Source organism: Peromyscus maniculatus, chromosome 18 (assembly GCF_049852395.1).
Source record: "Peromyscus maniculatus bairdii isolate BWxNUB_F1_BW_parent chromosome 18, HU_Pman_BW_mat_3.1, whole genome shotgun sequence".
In the NCBI taxonomy this organism is placed as follows: domain Eukaryota; kingdom Metazoa; phylum Chordata; class Mammalia; order Rodentia; family Cricetidae; genus Peromyscus; species Peromyscus maniculatus.
Genome location: NC_134869.1, coordinates 5,821,367 through 5,832,144, shown reverse-complemented (window position 1 = coordinate 5,832,144; position 10,778 = coordinate 5,821,367). Strand labels below are relative to the sequence as shown.

Genomic DNA, 10,778 nt, shown 5'->3' with positions numbered 1-10,778 from the left:
ATTTTTTTATTTTTATTTTTTTCTTTTATTTTACAATACTATTCAGCTCTACACAACAGCCACAGACTCCCCTGTTCTCCCCCTTCCTGCCCCCCTCCCCTTCCCCTCAGCCCACCCCCCACTCCCACCACCTCCAGATCAGGGCCACCCCCGAGGACTGAGATTGACCCGATAGACTCAGTCCAGGCAGGTCCAGTCCCCTCCTCCCAGACCGAGACAAGCGTCCCTGTATAAGTCCCAGGCCTCAAACAGCCATCTCATGCAGCGAGCCCAGGAACTGGTACCACTGCCCAAATGCCTCCCAAAGAGACCAAGCCAATCAACTGTCTCACCCATTCAGAGGGCCTGATCCAGTTGGGGGCCCCTCAGCCTTTGGTTCGTAGTTCATGTGTTTCCATTCGTTTGGCTATTTGTCCCTGTGCTTTATCCAACCTTGGTTTCAACAATTCTCGCTCATATAAAGCCTCCTCTTTCTCACTAATTAGACTCCCAGTGCTCCACCCAGGGCCTAGCTGTGGATATCTGCATCCAGATTCCTCAGTCCTTGGATGGGGTTTCTGGCACAACTATTAGGGTGTTTGGCCATCCCATCACCAGAGTAGGTCAGTCCCGGCTGTCTCTCGGCCATTGCCAGCAGTCTTTCATGGGGGTATCTTTGTGGATTTCTGTGGGCCTCTCTAGCACTTTGTTTCTTCCTTTTCTCATGTGGTCTGCAAGCTTATATTCTTAAAGAAACTCTATAGATCTATTTCACAAACTTATATAGGGCTACCATTAGTCTGTGAAAGGGTGGTGGATTTTTGTTCCTGGTTTTATTTTTCATATATTTTTTTCACAAATGCCCTTAGAATGTTATTTGTTATCCAGCCTGCTTGAATGTCAGTAATTAATCATGGATACATTTGAATTTATGATCCTTGTATATCAATCTCCTGAGTACAATCCTGGGGTATATGATATACTTCCAATGATGACTTTTTTGTGAAAACATTTTAATGAGAATGTTAAAATACTTAATAGAGAATATAAAAAACTTTAAATAATTCATGTACATATCCAAAGAAACATTTTCATCAATTTGAAACAGATGTAATAATTTAAGTTAATCAGTAATCAACTGTATATTTCTCAATATAATTTGATATACTTTGCATATATATGTATATACATATATATATATTATTTGAAGTTGCATGGATCTTCATGTCTTCATCTTTTATCCATTTGGCACTTCATCTTGAAGTCTTGTCTTCTAAGGGAATTATCCAGTGATGCCACATAATGCAATAGCCCTGAGGTTTACATTAAAATGTTTTCTGGTGTGAGTTCATGCTTGCGTGCGTGCATGTGTGCATGCATGTGTGTGTGTGTGTGTGTGTGTGTGTTGTGTAATGTAAGCCATGTTAGAAATGTAGAGAATAGAAGACAATTTTATGGGGTCTACTTTTGTCCATCTTCATATGGTGATCAAGATTAGGTCAAAGATTTGCACAACACAGACATTTCTAACAGAGCAGTCTCATTGATGCTCAAATAAGATCAGCTGATACATTAAATCAGTAAAATATTGTCTTTTCATGTTGCAAATAGGTTTTCATTGAAATATAATAGAATATAGGAGAAATTGAATAATAAATCTTATTCATATATGAAAATGTTATACTGCTGTCTTTGTTTTTGTTTTTGTCATTATTGCAGGTGAAATGATTTAGTTTATTATCAGGACTTAACATTTGTTCATAATACTTTCTCAGAACAACAAATGAATGTCAGAGAATAGTTTTTGTGAGTAAACATGGTTGCTGTTAATCATGATGTCCTGAGTTCAATCTCTAGGAAACCCATGTCACTACTACAAATTTTTCTCCTATTTCTACACTAGTGGTATGGCATATGCGCACTTACATACCAGCACATACATAAATAATTTAAATACCCAATCAATTGCCATTGAGGTCACTGGCATCCAAATGATTCCCTGGATTTCATTTCTAGAACTTTCATAGGGCAAGTAGATAACAGACATGTATAAGCTGTCCTCTCACTGCCACATACACATAATGGAAAAATGATGTACACATAAACACAGTTCAAACATTTTTAAATTGATGAAATCAAAAAAGCAAAGAAGTTAACCCAATTATTAAGGACATATGAAATGACTTTCTAGTTTAAATTATTATTATAGAATTTCAAGAATTATTATGGTTCATCAAAGCATTACTGATTCCATTTTTAATCTTACTTAAGATTTAATTCTCTGATTCAAAGATAGGTCATTTTAAAAACAAATCTCTGTTTGGCTTAGATTTGCATGCCTGTAATCACAGCACTTGGAAGATAGTAGCATGCCACTCTCTTATTTTGAGGTAGCTTCACCCACATAGTGAATTTCAAGACAACCAGGGATATGTAGAGATATCACGTCTCCAAAAACTTCCACAAACAAAAAGTAATCTCAAGTAATGGTACTTATCCTAATATAATCTGACTGGACTCTGACTGGTTTCAACCAACACTTTTATTATCTTTTTTTACTCACATTAAGGGAACTTTGTTGACAATGAAAATATGACACAATGTGGAGAGTCCCTTTACAGAAATATAGAAAGCCATTGAATTCTTTGAAAACATCTAGTGGGGACTTTCATCACCTTCAAGTGACAAAAGACAGAAGAAATAATGATGCATTTTGATCATTGGCATTTTAATGATAGAAGAAATAATGGTACATTTTCAGCATTGACATTTTAATGACATATTTGGGAGCTGGAGAGTTTGCTCAATATTACTGTTCTTCTTCACTCTCCAATTATGGTTCCTAACACCTATATCAGATGACTAAGAACTACTTGTATTTCCAGGTCCAGGAGATCTAATGCAATCTTCTGGCCTTCTAGATAACCAGATATGTAAATGTTGAAAAGACAGATATATATGTGAGTCCATATTTTTAAAAAATGTTTTCTTCATGTATATGTTATCCTTAAAATGGATTAAATTTAGTTTCGGTGGTAAGTTTTGCCAGTATGTATATCAGTTGCATGTCAAGTATTGGTAGCAGTCAGAAGAGTTTTAGTTTCCCAGTGCCTGTAGTTACAGTCAGTTGTGAGCTGTCTCTTGGTTGTTGGGAATCAAAGTCAGGCTCCTATGAATGAGGAGCCAATGCTCGTTGGTGTTGAGTGATCTATTCAGCCACATGAACATTTCATTACAGCAGTAAGAAGTGAATGGATGATCCTGAATTTATCCTTACCTCAGTCCTAATTATCCAGATGAGACATAAGCTGATAATATCATTGTTTCCCTTAGACTGAATGCTTAAATAACTTTCCAAGCCTAAATATCCACATAATGAGGGAAGATTACAAAATGATCAGGAGTGGAACTGACATTACATTACAAGTCTTTGAAAAGTGGATGAACACTTGACCTATCGGGGACTATGAGGGTACAGCCCCTCGATAGTCCCCTCCCAGGGTCTGGGAAGAATCTACAACCAGCTAATAATTAATCTTTGATGAAAAGAAGTGAAGCTATGTACACAAAACTCCTTAGTCCATATACTTTATTATTCTGTGACAGTTATAAGCTTATATTCTGCTCTCATATTTAGATCATCTTTAGCCTGATTTCTCTCTACACTTGTCTGCGATCCCCTCTAAGTTCTATCTTAAATCCTTCATCTAGTTCTGCCCCTTCTAGGTTCTCATCCATCTTGTTCCTTCCCATATCATCTCCTCTCCCGTCTCCTTCTCTCTCATCTGGCTCTTCCTCATCTTCCATCTCATTCCTCTAGTACTCTCCTGTAGCCCTTCAATCTACTTCTTCCCCATCTCAGTTTGTTCCTCTCAAGTTCTTACCCATCTAGTTCTTCCATTCTCTTCTCTCTTCTCCCTGCCTCCTGAAAGTCTTGGAATATAAAGGGAGGGTCCGAGTTAAATTGTGTAAAGCTATTAACGTCCACCTCTCCTAGGCAGTGTCCCCTTGTGGAATTTACCGTAAATCAGGAGACTTGCACGTGGGCTGTTACCATTGTTAGTCCACCTGGGACTAACCAATGGGCGCCCACCTGGGTGGTGTTTCCTGTAGTCCTTGAAAGTGGCCAAGGGAGATAGATAATCTGATTCCAGAGAAAGCCTTTCCTGAGGTTGTTCTCCAAATACCTGGAATGTGTATGTCCAGAGAGTGATCAGTCTACACTGTTAGTCCTTCTTAGGGGAAAGTCAATTGGAAAAACTATGAAGGCACACATGATTTTCATAACAGAAGACAGCTGATATATAACAAGCCAAGTAACACAAAAACTCCTTGGGATTTGGCTTCCTCTGGAGGAATTCCCTGATTCCTCCAGGTAGTGACTTTGCCATAATCAGCTGAGTTCTTATGTTATTCCTGCGGCCTGCAGCATTGACCAAAGCCACAAGACTGAGTTTATTGCCAGTGTCAGAAATGAGCAGCAATGCAAGCTGACAAGGGTATATGTCATGAATTCTCTTGCTGGAGTTTATACCTCGTGTATGGAGACAAAAAGAACATGCAGGCATGAAAACTGATCTGTCTGAAGGACATCATAATCTGCTTCCCTGATGTCCACAAAACCTTGAGTTAGGAACCTTTTTTGTTGTGACTTCAGATGACATCCAGGTTGTCAGGAGATCCTGAGACTAAAACAGAAGTCACTCTAAGAGTGGGGCACTCAGGCATTTATAAAAAGCTGTGAAGTATAGAGAGATTTTTAGGGAGGGACCTTTGGGTATAAAAGCCAAAAGATCAAATGCTCAGAGGGCAATGCAGTGTAACTGAGGACAAGTTGGGTCCTACTGTGCTGTCTTTATCCACACATCTGTAGTGGGTTAGCCACCTCCAGATCTTCTATTCTTTCATTTTTTTACAACTACATGTACTTGCCCGTGACAATACCCTGGAGCCCCCACTTTGCATACCTTCTTGGACCTTAATGGGCCTCAGTCCCCACCCTGACATCACTGTAATCTGTGTGCATGGCAGAAATAAGCACATTCTTAAGAGTCATTTATATCACTTTCTTTGACTAACAACTAGTATAACAGTGAACCCCATGAACTTGTAATTTCCCTGGGAATCTCATTGTGGGAAAAGACTGAATCCTCAGGATGAAAATATCTCTACTGAAGAAACATTTACTCCCTATCTGACCACATGGCTGCAGAGACAGGACCTGAAAATGAGAGAAGGTTTTAGAGACAAGAAAATTCGTTATATGACTTCATTAGATTACTCCTTTTTTAATTTTTTGTCTTCTATCTAAACCACTTAAGACCTCAATCATGGATTTGTTTCCTAAATCTTCATTGCCAAATTAGTGAAACTGAATCACTATCATGTTATCATTGTTCATTAATAATGTGTTCTTTCTTTTTGATTCTTTTCTTCTTTCTCTTTCTTTCTTTCTTTCTTTCTTTCTTTCTTTCTTTCTTTCTTTCTTTCTTTCTTTCTTTCTTTTTCTTCCTTTCTTTTTTTCTTTCTTTCTTTCTCCATTTCCTCTTTCTGTTTTAAAGAACAGTATTAGCATAAACCCTTGTCTCCTCTGGGACTCACTGTATAGATTTAACTGTCTTAGGACATCAGAGAGATCTGCCTATTTTTCTTCCAGAGTGCCTACATTATATGTGGGCACATCACAATTGGATTACTTGGTTTCCTTATATGGCTTAATAAAGATGAGTGGCTGAGCCTGGCTGGTTACCATAGCAAGGGTGCAGGCTCTAGCCCTAACTTCAGTAGCAGAAGTAGTCTCCCATCAAATTTGGCCCTCCTGCTTTAAAGTCCACTGTCTTCCAACTATGAGCAATATTGTGTTAATTTATCATTCATTCCATTATAACTAATCAAGAGAGTAGGATAGGGTTCTGTCCTTACTCTTCAGATGATGAAACCCAGGTTCAAAGAAATATTTGATTTTGAATATGGTTAAGTATAACTGTTCATCTCACTGCTTCTGTCATTCTAATGACTCGTGAAGTGAAGTTGAAGCTGCCTGGGACAGGTATTGTGGCATAGACCTCTAATCGTGGTATTTAGAAATTGGAGGCAGAAATTTCATGATTTCAAAGTCATCTAAGGTGAACATGGTCAGTTGAGTTTAGGGAAAGGCCCTTAGTACCAAAGGAGTCTGTGACTGGTTCATGGCCATGTCCATAATTTTCCCTGCAGCTCCAGAGCTACAGGGCCATAGCTCCAGCAAGTGTTAGCTGAGGTATTGATACCCCAGGTTTTCTATTCTTGGTGAAGTTTCCTGACTAAGGCAGCCTAGGTCACTTTGGGGCAGATTTCTGATGCTCATTAAAAAGGAGAATATTCCTGCAGGTGAGAGAATTGACGTCAGGTAAGGATAAGCTCCCTAACTGCTTATCCAATGCTGTGTGTTCAGCTCTGAAACCATATACACACAACCAAAAGAAGTGGACTCAGCAGGTTTTATGTATATATCTGTGCTTACTTAATCACGCAAGCTTAACAAGGAAGAAATTAGGAAGGAAGAATTTGTGAAGTAGTAAACAGAGGACAAAGGAAGTGGGAAAATGATGTAATACACTTCAATTAAAATGTATGAAAATATATTTTATAAAAAGCAGCTAGAATTGTGAGACCAAAATGAGCCATCTTAGAAATAAGACCAAAATGCTTTCACCCTAAAATTAAGGCCTAAGATTTCTCCTTTTGGGAATAGGCCATTAGTTACTGAAACCAGTCAGTTCAGATTCCAGAAACCAGGAAGTGTAAAAGTACAGAGTCACAAGATAGTCACGAGGTAATGCCTGCCAGACTATGGAATGTCCTCTCCCTGGTTTCCAGTGTAACTGACCACAGAAATGCCCCCACCTGAGGGCAGCCAATGAGAAATGGTGGCGGTCAACCACTCCCTTAGAAGTAATTTCTAGAAGTCCCTAGAAGCGAGCCAATCAGGATTGTACCTGTACTAGCACCCCTAAATGATGTAACCTTGTGACTTTTCCCTTTAAAAACTGAGCTTGCAGACAGGTGGGCACTTCCTCCAGCCTCCACCGAGTTGGATGTATTGGACGAAGTCCCTGCCTAGGCTTGTATTGCTTTTGGATATCCAGAATTAAACCTTGCTTTTGCATTCCGGCATGCTCGTCTTTGGTGGTCTCTCTGGGGGTCACGATCTGGGCACAACAGAGTGACGGCTTAGAAGTTGAGAGCACTGGGTTCTTTTACAGAGGACAAAGTTTCCATTCCAAGAAACCACCTAACTCTTCACCACTTCCAAGGATCCTGGTGCCCTCTTTTGGCCTCCGAAGGTACTGAACACAGACTCTTGTAGTCAAACAGCCATTTTCATAAAATTAAAATTAAAGAATTTAATTTAATCTACAGTGATATCACAGCCCTGAGATAGACAGCAGTCAAGGCTAGTTAAAATGAATGTCTTCTGTTCCTGCATGGAAGCAACTCTGTTCTCCCTCTGAGGCAGCATATTCAGAGCAAAAGTCTTATTCTAAGGTTTGAATATCTCACTAGCACAGGTCATCTAAAAAGAGCATCCACAGTACTGATAGTTTACTTTTCCATGATTTTTTTTGTATTTGTGTTCTCTGTCCTTTGTATGTGTGAGAAGTAAAGACAATGATACATCTTTTTAATATATTGATACATATTCTAAATGTAGAGTATAATTTATGATCTAAAAGATAGATATTTCTCTATATATTTTCCTTTGCCTAAGTAGCTACACTTGCAATATTCTGACCCTATTTAAATTGTTCAAAGTATCACTTGGGATCTGATCCTATAAGAGATCATATATAGAATGCAAAATGTTTTCTAGTCTTCTCTTATAGCATTAGCCTGAGATGGATGCACACTGTTAGTAAATAGATTTTTGTTTATTAATCAATTAACTATATGGAGTGATTTATTTCTAGAAAGACATTAATTGTAGAACAGCTGTACATCCAGCCATTCAGAAAATGTTTCACAGACAAGCCCTCTTATGTTAATTATGGTGACCTTGATCCCAGTCTATTGCTTCTCAGGGCAATGTCTTTACTGTCCTCCTGATTAAACAAACTAAATTCTTAAAAGGCTCTACCACCAGTGAGTTTTAAAATTACCCATTTGAGTCATGTAGTCAACTGTCTATTCCAGTAGCTGGTAAAAGGTTTATATGTGAAGCATGGCTTCTGCCTTTAGAACAGAACAGGAAGAATAGTTTCTTATGCACACTGTAAGGGCAAAGAAGATAGGTAATTAACTGCTGGATTTATCCTTATGAAATAGGACCTGATTGTGGCAGGGTTAGTGATTTGTAATTTCCCATCATGTACTATTTTATATCATGCGTACGAACGAAGGCCTGATTAGTGGACATACAATTTGAGAAGGTTCTTTTGATCCAATGAATACTGAATTTCCAGCTAGTGGGCTCTCCTTTCCAGATATATTCAATCCTGTTTTGCACTGTTCAGTCAGCACAAAGAGATCAGACACAGGTTGTTGACTGTAGATGCTTGTGTCAGGTTACAAAGCTCAGCAGCTAACATATGACACAGTGGCAAGGTCTAACAGTTGTTTTTAATGCCAGTCCTCCACCAGCGAATGGCCTGCTCCTTTGAAAGTCAGGATAGCTATGTGTTTTTTAATTATATTTATACCTTTTTAAATATCAATTATTAGTTTACTTTTTTTGGTTTTTTGAGACAGGGTTTCTCTGTGTAGCTTTGGAGCCTGCCATGGAACTACTTTGTGGACCAGGTTGGCCTTGAACTCACAGAGACCCACCTGGCTCTTCCTCCTGAGTGTTGGGATTAAAGGTGTGCACCACCATTGCCTGCCTTAGTTTCACTTTTTAAATTTGATTTTCTTCAATTATATCATTGCTCTAATCTCTTCTTTCTTTTATTCTATGTATTTTCCAGTTATTAAGGAATTCCTTGCATGTTTCCTCAGGTGGTGTTTTTTTTTTTTCTATTTAGAGCACTTTCCTCTTTGCTCAGGCTTTCTGCACACAATGTAATTGAGAATTGCTTTGATCATTTAATCCTGAAATTGCTGTCGAGTGCTGGGAAGACAGTCCTGTCACTCCTTCTGGTCTGGGTCTTGACTGGTCAGTGAGAAAGAAAAATAAACCAGTGAATGAGTTTCCTCCAAACTCTCTGGCATTTATTGGGAACTTACAAGTGAAAAGGGACCTGTGCAATCATTGGGTTCACACACCAACTTTAATCAGATTTAGACAAAGCAAAGAAATGGATGAGCAAGGAAGTTGGTGAAAGCTTTCCTGCTGTTACAGTAGATGACATTAGCAATGAGTACTGAAATCATCAATGTTAGATGATCAATAAGTGTCCTGACTGCTCACAGACCAGACAATCAAGAATTTGAACTTCTGTGAAATCAAATTAGTGTAGTTACTCTTGTAGAACCGTGGGAGCCTGTTTTCAGGTTCCTCTTGGCTTTACTCAGCAGGTCCGCATAGAGGATGATTAGGGCCACGGGCCTGAGTGCAGGTGTCCAAAATGATCTGCACTTGGCTGTTCTGGGGGAGGAGGTCTTTTGCTCCACTCCTTGGCGTCTCTATAAATACCCTGGGGCACAGACAGTCAGGGCCCATTGGAATAGGTTCCAGGCCCTCTCGAGGCTATTCTTTATTTTTTGTTTATCTTCACAATCTAAAACATTCTATCTAATATTTCCTGCTGCTTCCACTCAAGAAAACACTGGGGAGCTGTTGGGTTGGTGGTTAAATGTCCCGTAGAATGGTGCCATGAACAGGGACTGAAGAAAAAAGAAAAAAAAGAGACTAAAGACAAAAAAGGGAGACTAAAGACAAATGAACAGGGACTAAGGACAAAGTAATAGGGACTAAAGAAAAAGGAAAATAATAGTTTTATTACAGAGTCTTTGACAAAAGTGTGAGTCAGCCCTGCCAGTGGTAAGTGGCATGTCAGTGTTATGGAAAACATATATATTATTGAGGGGATGTAGATGTAACCAACCGTCTTATTAAATAAGAAACACAGAAACAATGTAAAAGAGAAAGCCGAGAAGTCAGAGCTCAGAGCTAAAATCTCACCCTTCCTCCTGCTGTCCCAGCTTCGCGAAAAGAGACCTACTTCCTGTCGGTTCGTATTTTTAAAGTATGTTGTTCTGCCTTCTCATTGGTTGTAAACCCAAACACATGACTGCCTCGTCACTGTCTGAATGTACAGCCCCCTAGGTCTTAAAGGCATATGTCTCCAATGCTGGCTGTATCCCTGAACACACAGAGATCTTATGGGATTAAAGGCGTGTGCCACCACCGCCACACTCTTGCTATGGCTCTAATAGCTCTGACCCTGAACACACAGATATCTATGGGATTAAAGGCGTGTGCCACCACCGCCACACTCTTGCTATGGCTCTAATAGCTCTGACCCCCAGACAACTTTATTTATTAACATACAATCAAATTAATATTTCAGTACAAATCAAAATAATATTTCAATACAATTAGATTACCACCACAAGGGGCAATAGTTTTTTTTATCCTTGAAAGAAAAAGAAAAATGGACTGGAAGGATGCCCAATGCTGCAGTGCAAAATTCCCTTCTGTCAAAATTTTCTATCTTATATCCCTTTCTCATTTTCTATCTGTGAATAATAAGTATAAGGTATAGGATAGTAATATAGTATAGGAAAAACTTAGAAGTGTAAGATAGTGTAGAAAAAATTAAGGAAGGCAACTAGACAGAAAAACTCTTCAGTTTTCTAATTTTCAGGGCTATGAACACAAA

The 10,778-nt window shown here is 38.9% G+C and overlaps 1 long non-coding RNA gene across 1 annotated transcript in view; it reads left to right on the top strand.

Moving 5' to 3' along the window:
- Positions 1-10,778, top strand: part of LOC143269376 (uncharacterized) — an 81,305-nt gene that overhangs the window by 842 nt on the left and 69,685 nt on the right. The window lies entirely within an intron of this gene.